Source organism: Hylaeus anthracinus, unplaced genomic scaffold (genome assembly GCF_026225885.1).
Source record: "Hylaeus anthracinus isolate JK02 unplaced genomic scaffold, UHH_iyHylAnth1.0_haploid 11994, whole genome shotgun sequence".
NCBI classification, from domain to species: Eukaryota; Metazoa; Arthropoda; class Insecta; order Hymenoptera; family Colletidae; genus Hylaeus; species Hylaeus anthracinus.
In genome coordinates, this window is record NW_026534341.1 from 8033474 (window position 1) to 8048824 (window position 15351).

Genomic DNA, 15351 nt, shown 5'->3' on the forward strand with positions numbered 1-15351 from the left:
GAAAGAGTGCAGAGCTCGATCGCGAAATGTCGGATGAAGCTTGATTTATATCATGCGGGAAGTCAACAAACCGGAACGGATCGTGATTGCCGCGTCGCGATACATTGTAATATATTTAAACATAATGTTTCCGTAACGGATAGAACGAATAATTGTGTTTGCACACATTACACCCGTGTTACGAGTTTGCGTTCGCGTTCTGACTGGTAATGTACTGGTTTTACGTCACGCGACCGCCGATGCGATGGAAAGAGTTCATTTTAAATAGAGATGTGAGCACTTAATTGACTTCGAATCGAACGAATTGCAGACATTTTAAGGGTTTTTGTCAAACGTCTGAGAAAGTAAGAGTTATCTACTTGGAATTATAATATTATTATAATATTATTATTGTATCTGGGAACTGTTTTTACGATCACTGGATGGATCACTTGTCTCACGACTTTCGATCCATCCGTCTAACGAGCCCTCTGTCCCGTGAATTCCCCCGATTTTTCGCCACCGGACTCACCGAAACGCACCGACCGATCCCAGTCCGCGTGCAACCAATTTTCGTCGCGATTTCCGTCGCGTCGCGTCCCGCACTTCCGTTACGCGCGTTGCTCGTTCCTAGTCGTGCAGGGGAAATTGCAGGGGAAATTCGAAAGTTCGCGCGATACCCTATGAATTCCAATCGACCCAGCGGCGCGACTTCTCTCGATCTGAGAACATCCTGCTCCTCAATTTCGTGCTAATAAAACAGGTTCTTCCAATTATTAAATCAATTTCAGTTCGTAACGTATTTCCTACAGGAAAATGGATTATTTTTGCGCGGGAACAACTCATGTATCTACTTAATTCAATCGGTTTTCTACAGATTAAAATGTCATTGTTTGTACGGTTAAGTGGTAGATTTACAAAGGGAATAATTCCATCGTTACTTTCCATGGTAATTGCGCGTTGAGGATAGCAACGTTGATTAAAAGCCTAACGGATGAATCGCGCCTATAATCGAGTGACAGTGATTTATGGTACAATCGACGAGAGGATAGTTAGGGCTTATTAATAGGCGGACAGACGGGCGTATCTTGCGTGTCGCACCGTTAATTTTCATTATCATAAGCACACAATGCTGAAATATCGCGTAATATCAACGGAGATCAGTTAAGGATCTCATTGCGGCGAACTAATCCCCGAGCAATTGGAGCCCATCGTAAGTCCGCCAAAATCTAAATGACCGCGTCCATTAAAACGTACGTTTGAAAATTCACGCCTCGTTTCTGCGACAAATGCAATGGCCATCCGACACGTGATAGCTTCGTCCTCCTTCCGCGCGTTCTAAATCACCCGTAACGATTATTACTTGTATTAACCGTGGTAATTGTAGCTTTACACTCGGGACGCAATTACGCGAACGGATGGGTACGGCGTCGATCGAAACTCGTTAAAAATTGTTTCCCTTTAATTCCCCCCTCTCGCGCACGATTTTCTCGTTCATCAAGGGAGATTAAGAACGAGGATCGAACGGAAAGCCTCTGTTTTTTTTTCCCTCTGTCGGACACACGCCGACGCGAGAGAGTTGCCCAATAGTACGCGCTGCATCATTTGCCACGCCGCTCCTAGGCATTAGTCAGTTGCACGGACTGACATTTGTTGAGGCAATCGTCTCTCGTTTGAGCACGCTTTCCTCTTAAGCTGATTGCCTGGCCCGTAAACAGGGCGCTGTGCCGCGCAGCGTTCGATTACCGCCTTCTAAAATACATCTAGTCGCTTTTACAAATTGAGCGTCGTGACTTCGAAGACAGTTGCGATCATACTCGTGTCTGCTAATGCTATCGAGACACCACCGAGCCTGGGCACGATTAGGTATTAATTTCTATTTGGATTAGGTTCCTGAGAATGTTTCACATCGAAACGTGTAGGAAGAGGAATAATTCAGGAGATCGTGAAATGGGAGTGAGAGTGTGGACGGTTTGATAGGACTTTTGGCCAACGAAATTCTTTACCTAGAGCTTCAATACTAAAATTTCTTGCAGCATTTTTATCTCGATACCTTACACTACGATTTCCAATACTTTCAGTTTGAAATTTATACATTTGATAAACTTCAAAATTGTGTTTCGCCGGTCATCTACCATTACCGATCAATAGGTACATACTTTACTTCAACCACGACGATTTCATCCGATAATCGAACATTTCGAGCATGTCTGATGGTAGCGTTCTGCGGAGAGCGTGAAATACGATTATTAAAATTGATCCGGTAATTAGCATCGAGCGTTCATATGTTGGACGATTCTAAAACCGTGTTATCTCGTTTCAGTTTCAGAGGACGGCTACCGTAGGCAGCGCAGAGGGTCTCCACGTCAAAGATCGGTGAGTAACCTTCGCTCTATAGGGCTAGACCGATAGGAAGAGACAAAACAATTAGAAAGGAGAGGATGTATTTCCCATGAGGGAAAACAAAGGGTACTGCGACGGGTAAAGGTAAAAGAGGGACTGATACCGTGTTGTACGTTGGGTACGCTAATGGAAAGGGCCTCGATACACATTTGCCGTCTACGTACTCGTGCCGATCGATCGATACATCGATGGTCCCTCTGTCCCTGTATCCGCGCTGCATGCTTGCAGGGGTGGTTAATTACGTTTAATACCCTCGATTAGGTGTTTGCACCGAATACACACACTCGAATCCGTTATACTTTCCGTGGTCTAAGCGTTTCGTGGGTTTCGAGGATCCTCTGCTGGCAACAATCGTCCTTAACATTTATTTCCTACATCATACTGTACAAAATTTAAGAAAAACGCACTGTAGATTAACTCTATATGGAGATTCGAAGTATCCACATCGGTTCTTTTTTTTTTTTATTCTTTTTGATCACGTTTACGTCCATTATCGTAGTAAGCTTAGCGTTTAGCCTCAATTCAGAATTCTAAAATCCTTAATTTTACAAATTTCGTAATAAATCGCAAGCAACTAATCTTAGAAATGTTTAAGAAGTCGCAAATAGAAATGAACCTCTTTTACCCTCGCACCAGATATACCCTTAAAGCTGCCGAAAGACACAGCAACAGGGTGATAACTCACAAGAACCTGCGTTCTTCTGGGCTATTAGATCCACGAGACCACCTATCCAGCTACGTGTTCCTAAAGTATCGTCCGCGAAAGAAACCACCTCGGTTCGATAAACGTCTCGAGACTCCATCTTTCCTCGAACGGTCTGTAAATCGCGACGTGACAATCCTCCGGAGCTTTCGAAACGCAATTACGATCAATCCAACGCTTGTTTGCGCGCGCGGTAAACTCGAAGACGTTGCTACGGGGAGGCGAGCGAGCGGGCATGCCGGGAGTAAAAGGGAAATGAGAATGAATGTAATAATATATTTAATATTCGCCGGGTCCCTGCCTTCTCCACTCTCGGTATTACAAGTCAACCAATATTCTCGCCCCCGTTCCGAGTGTACCCCACCCACGTGTCTGCCCTTCTTTCTTTCTCGTCCGATCTCTCTCTCTGGCTTCTGTAGCCTTACCTTTGCCATACCCTTCCCGTTCCTCGGCGAATCCTCGTCCCTTCGTTCCACCCCCGACTTTCAAAGTGCACCGACATTATTTCCGTTGTAACCAACACGAGGGGGTTGGTGCGCGAGACTCGACGAAAGCAGATAGTGGTTTTCGCGAGGCGCTCGTGATCGCCCCGGAATCGAAGTGAATTTCGTTGTTTGCGTTTAACGATCCGCCTCTCCTTTGGAAATGAGGAACGGTAATTGGGGATAGGATCTTTGAATTCGACGCGACCGTGGAATCGTAGTGAAATTTGGATCGATGGATGATCGATGCGAAGGATATTATCCCTGAACGATCGCTTGCTTCGCAAATAAGGGTGTAAGGTATACGTAGCAGCGCGAGGCGTTAATAAAACACGTTCAACATCACAGTGGCGCCGACATCTTCGATCCTCAGCATTCGCAATAGGGAAGAGAGGACGAATAAGGGCGCGGGTTGGCGCGCACGAGTGCCGCTGCGTTGGCATCACGTGCCACGTGATATTAGTTCATATATATCGCGGGGGTAAACATGCAGCGACGCAGAGACAGGCCAGGGAGGGGGTGGTTGAGGGTGAAGGAAAGAGTGTGTGTAAAAGTAGCTGGTCCGCGAGGCCCTGCGGAAGAAGGGCACGTATTCGATGTAAACTATAAAACGTACCCCGTTTGCGGCCTTCCCCTCCTCCCTGAATACTGCCTCTCACCCACGTAGACCCCAACCCCCGCCGAGCATCGTCGCAGAGTCTGCCCCATCCCAGCCTGGCAACCTGCTCGCTCGCGTAGCATATTGAATCTTATGAATTTGTGGCTCGTGTGGTCGGGGCACCTCCGAGGAAAAATTTAATTTCCAACGATTTCGGGCTTTACGCTGACGTGGGCAGCACCGCTGCCTGGATCGGCTCGAGCATCTTCTTCGCTCCTCGCGATGCCACGCAAAATGCGAGTTTCGTTATCGATGTATCTAGGTAATGGCGCTGCGAGATTAGTTTGATACGGCACTGCCTCGCAGGATGTCGCAGATCGGGTCGTGACAGGCCGAGGATGAGGGTGGTGAAAAGACTGTTTTGAAAAGGAGCTTTAAACTGGGTGGAAATGTTTGTTTATTTGTTTCTACCTACGTCTTAGCAAACAGATCTTCTATCGAGTCGGCTATTTGAGAAAAAAAAAAACATTGTTAAATATAGTTAATATTCATGCGTTAGTAGCTTCACCCCTTAAGACTCGATTCTTCTCCACCTCTCCACTTCATTACTGAAATTTCGTTTATCCGGATGGGCGATGCCAAATCGCACCGTTTTGCAAGATATTAGCATGATCGCATCGCATTTAAGCATCGTCAAGGAATAGCTCTTCGCGAGTTCTCGAAAACGCTTCATGAATATAAACGCCAGTCGTCCACTCGAATTCGATTATGTCGCGCGATAAGGTGGCACGCGATAATAAATATCCGGGAAAGTATGCACTTGCTTCGATCGTGACTATGCTTATGCATCGAAATATTGAATTTCACGTGTCCCGTGAAAATCACCGTGCTTACGTCCAATTAGAGGAGGTAAGTCCGCCTTTGCACGTGCGCTCGGTAATGACAGCCCATTACGTTGCGTTACACTCGCCAGTTTTCGCCCCGTAATTCGAAATTGCGAGAAACTTTCTTGTATCGGTGTCGTGGATCGGGAACGTAAGCTGAAAGCGGCGATAGTTGATTGGGCGCCATTAGTCGACGCTTTGCAAAAACAGAAACCTTGATAATGATACTGGCGCTGCGATATTTTTCAAACAAAAGCAACTCAGTAGATCGTACGTTCCTTTGAATTCTGATGATGATTTCTAATGTCAAAAAAAAGAACAATCGACTGCTTCGCATGTTTTGCATCGGGCATCGAGTTTTCCAGTAGCAAATGATACATCCACACCGCGCACTCTTCCATCCATCCCTCGCAATCGTATTTTTTTTACGTTTCCGCCGCGCTGTTACATATTTAAAGTCGATATACGATCTAATATCGCGTCGCGCGCAGATACAACCAGAGACGAGGCTGCGTATCGTCGGGCACGCGCGCTATCCCCTCCGGTTATAAAACAAATCTGTCAAACGCAAAAGCCAGGTGAACCGTTTTATCGTTATCTTCGACGGGGACCGTCGGATGATTTTCCAATTAATTTTTCCCTCCCGATTGTTTTGTTTGTTTTTTATATTCCTTTTCGTCGGATTTCACCGGGGCGATCGCATTGTTCGCGCCTGTCCAGGGAAATTACCATAGAAATTGGATGAACTTCTCCTGTTTAACAAGAAGGAACGGCCATCGCTCGTACGCCTTCCCCCCCCCCCCTCCCCCGACGGATTCGAAATTATATTACTCGCGTAAGCGATAAAGTAAACGGTGTGCCTCGAGACGGATGACGTTCAGGGAGTGGAAACCAGTCTCCATCTGATATAACTGTAATTGCACGGCCGTTTAGACACGTAGGCAGATATACACCCAATACGTATTTCGATGAGCAATAAATCACGCCCTGGCGTGGCTTATTATGACCGCTCGTTTATGTTCCGTAAGTTATCGTCGGTGGAAAGATTGTAGAAATTATTTACTCTACCCTGTGCACAGTGTAACGACCTACACCGACAAACCCGATGGGGGATTTTCGTTCCTCGGTCGTTTGATTTAATTTCTAAATTACGATCCTTGACTGTCGAACACCGTGTCCGTGTGGGGCAGCTTTCTTCAACCTGCGGGTCGCGACCCAACGGTGGGACGTGGAATCGATATATGTATCGGGTTGCAGTGTCGTAGAGTAGGTCTGTGGGGTATCCAAAGGAATAGAAATTTGGTTTGGGTTCCTTATGGTTCTTCGTTTTCTTCTCTCGTTACAGTTCCCATGTATCTGAAAATCTCACTCGCTATGTTCTCCATAAATACACCCTCTTAAATTCAAAATATTTTCAATCTTAGTCTCCATCGTTCCCTCCAAGCAAGCAAGTGATCAAACTTATTAGATCGTTCTAAAAGTGTATGCTACTTATATTTCTGCTACTTTATTATTTCTGCTACTAAATTAATAAAAGAAACATACTCTTAAATGTTATACAAAAAACCAATCTCGGTCATTTTACAACATTTTCTCACCTTTCTAACATAGCCTATATACCGTCACTATAAAATTTCTGTAGTTCCTTTTATTAAATATTAAGACAGTCCTCAACACGAACTAATGTCATCTCCCTCTGTCGTACACCAGATGTGACGAGAATCGCCACGCTCATGAGTCGCAAATTTCCCAACAAATGGCCGAGACCACACGGCACTCAACTTAGTTAACCACCCATCATCGACCAGCGTGATCTTGTAGTTTCAGCTCCCTTACAAATTGACTGACCAGCCAGCGTAATCGCGCAAGGAGTCACCTGTCCCCGAGGTCCAAGCACGGAGCTTGCGTCTGCGTCGTCTGATTATATAAATACGAACGATTAAACAAGCCCGCGTTAGCCGCTGGTTACCATTAATTCCGTCGTCCGTATTCCTCGTTACGACTCGCAATTTACATGGGCGCACGCACGAAAGGGTACGCCTGTAAAATTATTCAGGATTTGTAAATCCTTGAAATTACGTTGTTACGAGTTCTTACGCGAACGAAGCATGATGGAAACGAAGCGTCGGTATAAATATTTCACACGTGACGCGTAACGAGTGAGCGAGAGTAAAGCTTAAAGCTCTCCCCCCTCCGTACCCCTCTCCCGTTTCCCCTGATGCTCCTCTTCGGTCCCCAGGACGTTCATCGCGACGGCATGTCTTGATTTACGCGAGGGAGGCGTGCCTCCACGGAAGCCGCAATTAGTTTATTAATAATTAGTAAACGAGCTGCCGCTCGAATACACGCCGCGGGACTGCGACGCCTGCCGTGAATACGAAGGAACGCGCGTGACAACGCCGGAAAAAAGAAGAAAACTTGGCCAGACCAGCCCGGCGGCCTGGAAAAAAGTACCGCCGGCAGCCGCGCCGCCCGCCGCCGTTGGGACGTGTATCGGTTTTTGTAGAATTAAGCGCACGTAGTTAATGAAGATATTATCCGCGATCGTTCTACGAGGGCCAAACGACTGGATAATTGTTCGAGCGTAGCCTGGCCACCATCGATCCATCTGCCCGGAACGGAGGCGAAAGTAATTTGTCGAGTTAGCGACTTTCCGCGACAAATCCTGCACCGGCAAACGCGTGTTACAACGACGGCAACAAAATCGGAGACATTAGCGACTAACGAAAAATGATTTCGGAGCTTCTGTCGCACCACGAGGTCAGAATTGACCCAGCCTCTTCGACAGACGTTGAAAGACACAGATGTCCAAAAGGAACAGTCGAAACGGGCCTCGCCCCCGCGGACAAAATTACTCCAGACCCCAGGATCCCCAGAAATAGAATCTCCACTGTCCGCGCACTCAGTGCAGGGGAGTAGTAATAAAAAAATAAAAAATAAGAGGAAGCGTACCTCGAAGACCAGTTCCCCCAGTTACTTTCTTGCCCTGCGTTACCCTCCGAGCGATGACAACCGTCTCTCCTATCTCCTCAGCGTTCGTTGGGCTCTTCCGGCGAGTTTTATTCATAGCGTCGTCCTGCTAATAAAAAAGTGCGCATAGGGACATTAAAGTCTCGGCGGATGGCAATCCTAGCTGGCTGGCTGGGTCCACCGGGTGTTTCAGCGGTGCCTCGACGACTCGCGGAAGGAGGTCCGCAGCCTCCGTGGATACTTTGTGCGTGGCGCGTTAACAAGGTGTGCATTATATCGCTAAAACATACGGGGATATTTGCTTGTGTACACGCGCGCGTGACGCGGCGATAGCGGTCGTAAAAAGGGTCGACTCCGTGCCACCTTTTTCCCTCCGTCAGTTTCATTCCCTTGGCCCTTCTGCCTCGTCTTCCACCTTCCTTCTCGTCTCCGCGCTGGTTTTGGTCTCCTTTTACCGTTTACGTACGAGAGCTTACCCCTGCCTCCCGTGAGCTGGGAAAGTACTCGCGTTATGTACCGACAAACTCGAATCGAGTGCGGTTTACGATCGGTTTATTCGACCGACGCTCGCGAGACGCGCCTTTCAGGCCTCGCGACGAGGTGTCTCTTTCGGCGATTCTTTATTTCACCTCGTTCCCTTTATCGCCGCTCGAATTCGGTTTGAATACTTACCGACGTCCGCTTTAGGTCTTTTTCACGAGGTGACACGGTTGATGCGTGACTGGTAGGGTGAAGTCCGTTCCGTTATTTTTTAATCCTTAAATGCCCTAAGTTTCATCAGCAAAAATGACCCAAGACATCTTGATAACAGCTGGCGACTGGAGTCTGATAAACTTAAATCAAACCTACAAGTAGGATTTGGTTGATGTTTACCAAAGGTGAGGCGTGCTGTTAGCGTCCATCGATTTTGGATTCGAGACAACTTAATTAAGCGTAATATTGTCAGGAATTTATCGTCGTTCATAAAAGTTGCGAAGAGTTTTAATAAGACTGGGAATATTAATTTAACGGTCAAGTAATTCTCATCGGACGGTCCAGAGTAAACTGCTTACGTCTTCAGACAGGGAAGAAGGACCAGGCTGCAGGATATGCAGATAAAAGAAAACTCGTTACAGAGCGACAAGTGCTCGGCATCCTCATAATTATCACATCCAAAGTAATTACAGAGAACGTGCCTTATCCTAACCTCGCTAACTCTCCGGGACCATAAACGACTCCTGCGCGCGCCCGGATATCTCTTCTTTTGTGTACCCAGGAGAATATTTCAACACCCGCCGCTTGTCGAAGAAAATATTATATTTCTCGAATAACGAGCCTCGCGATCCCTAGAAATTGACGACCAATTTTGAAAATTAGTGTTAATTAGAAAACTGTTACTTTTATTCGTATCGCTCGCATTCACCATCACCTTTCCGAAGTAAATTGCATAGTTTCTTCCCCCAGCAGGACAACGTGGATCGGTTGACTCAATTGTTAAATAAGGCGCGAAAGAGTTCTATCGTCCTGGTTTAAATAGATGGAAATCTTTTGAGCCTGATATTTGTGACACCTGAATCAAACCGAGGATTAATGGTTAGGCGACGCGGCCACGTGAACGGCACGCTTATCGTCGCCCACAGCTCACTTTTATACAATATCGTCGAGCACGTGGTTCGACGATCTCTTTGAAATCGAATTAGTTCCGATCTGGCCGACAGATACCGCGAACGATATCTTCTCCTCTAGTACCGCGATACAATACCGTGTCGAATCGCTTCGTCATTCCACGCTTGTAATACTGCGTCATTAGGCTCCGCTGGTTCTCAATCGACCAATTAAACCAACAAACGAGAACCTAACAGTTTGTCCTAGTATCCTTTAGCGCTCGCATCCTCTGCTCCATAATGCTGCTTTCTCAGACTGAATTAAGTACCTCGTACTTTTCATAAAGGTGTTGTTTGACCTTCTATTCTAAACGTTCCTGACTTCCTGGACACCTCCATTTTTCTTTTCATTAAATTTATAATTCTAATTAAACTACATTACCTTCCCCCCTCACTTGAACACTCCTCGATTAATTTCAAAACGGCAGACAGAGATTGTCTAATGAACGGTGAAATCGGTCAACGACATCGTCGTTCTTTCCCGCTCTGGTCCTGGCCGCCGTGGACCCTCTTTCTCCACTATTCTCCTTCTATTCGCCTTTCTATTTCTCCCTGTACGAGGCAGACGTTAATTTTCTGGTTTAATAACCAGGCTGCGTTTATTAACGATCCGCTCCGAAAGCGGGCCAACCGTGAACTCTGGTTATTTGTTTCTTAATTAGAAAGAAAACTTTGACTCGCACCGAGGCGACGATTATCGTTCCCAACTCCCATTAGAACTCGTTAACGCGGTATTGGAACGATACGTCTCGTGGGATGGCGACCCGATGGCCTTCCGTTTAATAACAACGGTCGAGGATACGTCGTTTTCGGATACGGGGCGGCTTGCACCAGGAAAAAAGAAACGAACCATGATTAACCTGGGTGGCCTAAGTTTCGTTTAATCGCGGGACTGAATTTTCCGTGCGGCTGGTTCAATTAAAACGGGACCCTTGGAGCGCGCGAAAATATTGCCACGCTGACCTGTACGAGCAGTGTTCGCCGGTCTTTGGAACTCTCCTGTAATATGCGTGCAGTCGCCCCTACGTCCCTTGGCTGCGCGAAATTACGCTCGTTGCCGCTTGAAATTGAAACGCGAGAGCGCATACGGGGAATGCACTTTTCGATAACCGCGCGTTTTCCGGGCCGTAACTTTGATAAATATTTGTGATCGCTAGCTTATCGTTCAGACGCGATACCACTGTTAGGATTCCCACGGGGTTGGGTCTCTGATACGAAAGCCTGGAATGTTGTGTGCTTAGCTGAGCTAGGAGGCGCACGCTAACCTGACGGTGCTTTACTGTTACAAAGACCAACGAGGAACTGTTTCTACCCTTTTCCTCTGAAAATGTCACGAACCACTGAAACACTCAAAGCTTATCCAAAGGCGGGAAATTCGAACTTCAGTATTCAAACTGCCTTCGCGCAGTCCAAGCTGACCTTCTCCAAGTGTCCATCGCTCGACCGTGATTTTTCCATCGATGAAATTCTCGCCTACGAATCGCCTGCTCCGCCGTCTTTCGACGTCGTCCAATAACACGAGCTATTTCACGCAACGAAAGGGGACGCGAAAAATGATAACACGATCAGGTCGCGGCATAAAGCGTGCGTGGCTGCAAATTGCGCGCACAACATGGGCGTGCCTCGGCCTCGGGACAGATAACGGCGTTCGATCAGTGTTTGCGAGCTAAGAAAATGCAAAAATCGTCGGGTCTAGCGACTTATTCGCCGCGAATATCGCGGTTATGGCTTAATATCGCTAGCTCGTACGTTCTCGTTCCGGGTGGAAGGCTCCTAGAGCGCGTAAATACGCGCTGGAGAATATAAATAGTGTAAAATGCGCCTGGTGGATTCCATCAGGACCGATCCGAGCTCGACGCCGCGCGCCGCGCGAGTTCGACTCGCGAGACTATCTCGGTTCACGAATAATCATAAATGCGATAAAAGACTTAGATATATGTATGAATATATCGGATTAATTGGCCTCGTTACAAAACTGCTCGAAGTATGCAAGTAACCACCTCTACGAGTTTATTTGACAAAGTCAATGGTTTCTTTAGAATCCTTAGTCACCAATTTGTTTTTGACCGCAAGAGTCGGCTACCCTCCGTATAAAATAAATTTTCTTCAAGTATCACCTCGACAGGAGTTTCTTTCAAATTGAAGTCTACGGCCCCTTTAAACTCGCAGAACATATAAATTTGGCGCGTGCGCGAGTAAACGTGTCCCTAGGATAGTGCACGCCGGCTAAAGAATTCATGCGAAATCCGTACGCGGTATCGGGTCGATTATGGCCGCGCAAACATTTGTGCGTCTCGCCGAGAGTATACGCGGAACCTGTAGCTCCGACGTATCTGGGTTAATGTATATACACGCGTGCGTGCGTGCACGTGTACACGACGGATCCACCGTAGGTAGTAGCTGCGCGTGTAATCAGTGCTAATGCGTCCCTAATGGTGACTAAATACCAAATCATAGTTTGATGTGCTCCCATCAACGGCGGTCCATCAACGGAGTGTTACACCGGCAAACAAAATCAAGCGGATCGACGCGTGCGACTGGAAAAACCGAACGGGCCAGCCCGCCACGAGCGGATTATAATGAAATTTGTACGATGCTGGAATTTCTGATGAGGGGAACGACACAACGAATGCATCGAAGGATTGGGAGGGGAAAAAATGGCTGCGTTGTTTGCCGAACTTCCCTGGCATTGGCGCTATACGGATCGAATTTTCCTGCTCTTAATTGTCGATGCTCCTAATCGTGATTTTGAGAAATTAAAAATATTTCTTGAATTTTTTTTACTTTTTTTTGTCACTCAGTGGTGATCATGCCTCGTGTTTAGAAACTACTGTATCAAATTGCTTGATTTTCAGAGAAACCTGGGAAATACACATCCATCCATTACACATCTCTTGATCATATTTAGGTCGTTTAATTTTCCACCAATTCTCTAATTCGAATCTCGTACTGTTCACCAATCTTAACCCAATTATTATCATGGGAACATTTGCGATTGACCACTTCGTACGGCCTCGACCAGTCTCCTTCGACCTTGTTCAGGATCATGAGAATTGAAACGTTTCTCCAACAGCCTAGACGGTTCGACCAGCGCTCAGTGCGCGAAGGAAGCGTCAACGTAGATTGATGGCGATGTCTATCGCGCGCGATTGCGTTCGAAGCGTTCGCTGGGTATTTGCTCGTCCGAATGGTAGAATAATTTGAGTGTCATCGCGTCGGGATCCTCGCGTCCATTAACGTCTTACGGTTCTATCGCGGATCCGACGCGCGTCTACTTATAAATCACCGATAATATCTCTGTTTGCCCATTGGATGGGCAACGGATAAGGTAAATGGTTCCAATTATCGCCGCATTTTCCGACGATCGTTGCTGGAAACGAGCGACGGATATTATTTCCCTCGTGCCATAACGAATAAAGTTTAACTTAATTCAATCTTTCGTTCAACTATAGTTTCAGTTTAATTTAAGTTTAATTCAATTCAAGAATTTCAACTATGATGTTCTATTGAAGTAGATCAGGATGATGAGGAAGTAGTACTATTATATTATTTTTCGTACCTTCCACTGTATTTATAAAAATAATAATTCATTCCATGCCTGAACTCCTCTGTTTATTTACATCTAGAATGAGTGAAGATTATTACTAACTCCATCAACAGTCCTTGAATCAAACGTTAGAATATCCCACATGCCAGTACCTGGGACCCCCCGATCTATCGATCTTCCCTCCCCAACGTCGATTTCCTTTAAATTTGTTATTTATGATCGCGAGTCCGCGACGGTTTGCGCGTATGCAAATAACGTCCTCGAGAAACGAGTTTCAATTGCACGCCGGGATCCGCGGATTCGCTTTTTCGAAACACGAAGACGTGAAACATGTACACCGCAGGAAACGATTAATTGAGTCGATTATCGGAGAACGGCGCGCGATGCATTTAATTAGGCGCGTATAAAGCGGAGGATTCCTCGGCTTCGTTTTCGACGCGATACGGTGGCGAGAATCGAGCGATTAAAAGAATATCGGGATTAAATGTGTGCATAGAAAAATTCAATAGAAGTAAATCCAATTAACCGATGGGAGGTGGAGTGTGGGATTCGAAATTTGTATGTTATTTAATATTGTCGGGATTAGGTTGAATGTACTTGGGTTTTATTGGACTGTCTAGCGAGGAAGCTCTTCGATCTTCGATTTTAGTTTAGAGTGGTACTTGTTGAGGCTTTAAAAAAAGTATAAGATAGTGTTAGTAACAAAATTACAAATTGAATTACCTATGGTTGGACACAACTTGGTCAGCAATGTATGGAATTCCAATCGATCGTTTATTTCTCTTTCGCTGGCACCATCGTAATTCTCAACCTGTCGAGTGACGCTAAACATTAGCAAGAGAAAATTAAACCTCACACCTGATAAGCCGCTAAGACACCATTATCATTAAGGAGAGAAACATATATTGTTACATGCCACGGAGAAAGTCGAACATCGTTTGTGAAAGTCGGAAGAAACTCATTCGACAGTCCAGCAGAATGATTTACTCTAGTGTTGCAATAAACCGTGTAGTATAATTCTAACGAACGAAAGGTACAAGCGTAGGTAAAGAGGCCTGCTCGAACGAGTCTGTTACCCGCGTCAGCCTTTAACCTTTGCTCGGCGACCGTTCGTAACAGTCGACTTCTTTGTTCAACGTTCTTTCGCTTGAAAATTTCACGACGTTGATTTGCATAGCAACGCGAACAGTGCAAAATGCGTGTAACTGCGAGATTAATTCTCGTCTAGGATGGTTAGATGTTTCATGGGAATGAGAAACTTTTTGCAGCGTGACACTCTACGTTGAATTGATTAGTTGTTGTAAATTGATATACGTTGTTGTTCGAGTAGAATTAGGGTGGGTTTAAGTCATCGTTTCTTTGGGATGGAATTTTTCTGAATAGAATGTCAAAGATTGTTATCTTTGCTCATAGTTGTAAAAGCGGATACAAAGTTTACGAAGTTCCTTTTTTATTCGTATTCAGGGAGGTCTCGAAGAGATAAGGAAATACCTATTTTGTAATCTTCGCTTCCAGTACAGAAACGAACCTGCAAAGGTCTCTGAAATCCATTTAAAGACTTCTCAGGGTACAGCTGGCCAGTTTATCGAGGTTGTCGATCCGCCTAGCCGGTAGATCGCGACGATTGGCACGTTACCGTCACCCGAGAGTATCCTAGACCAACGGAGGAGGAGGATCGAAGGGATCAAAGGTGGGCTCGCGAGCAATTCCGCGGATCAGCACGTAAAACACACGCGAGCGTATAAGTGCACCCTGGGAGATGCATCTCGCACGCGACTTCAGTATTCGGTTCTTCCTCATCATATCGCCGCGTTCTTTCCTTTCCGTCCTTTTTTTCCGTGTTGGTCGACTGAGGTCACGGGCCACGACTCAACGCTATACTTACCGGCCTCCGAGCTCATCATCTCACAGACATTTCATTATACGAATCAGACAACGGCATCCCACCATCGCCACCACCTAGCCCCCTCCCCGCGAGAGTACACCTCCATTTTTATCTTGCAACGCGTTGTTGCCGAGCCGAAGATCGAGGGAGGCCCCAAGACCGAAGGCTGAACGAAGTCGGATGATCGAATGGAAGAAGGGTTTAGAGCAGTGATTCTTAACCGTCAGGAATGGGTACATTGCTGGATTTGACATAAT

At 46.2% G+C, this 15351-nt stretch overlaps 1 long non-coding RNA gene across 1 annotated transcript in view; it reads left to right on the forward strand.

The window, feature by feature from the left end:
* Positions 1-15351, forward strand: part of LOC128888952 (uncharacterized) — a 71527-nt gene that overhangs the window by 28542 nt on the left and 27634 nt on the right. Inside the window, exon 2 of the long non-coding RNA XR_008460351.1 lies at positions 2303-2355. This is a non-coding gene — a long non-coding RNA (uncharacterized LOC128888952). The remainder of the gene's footprint in view (positions 1-2302; positions 2356-15351) is intronic.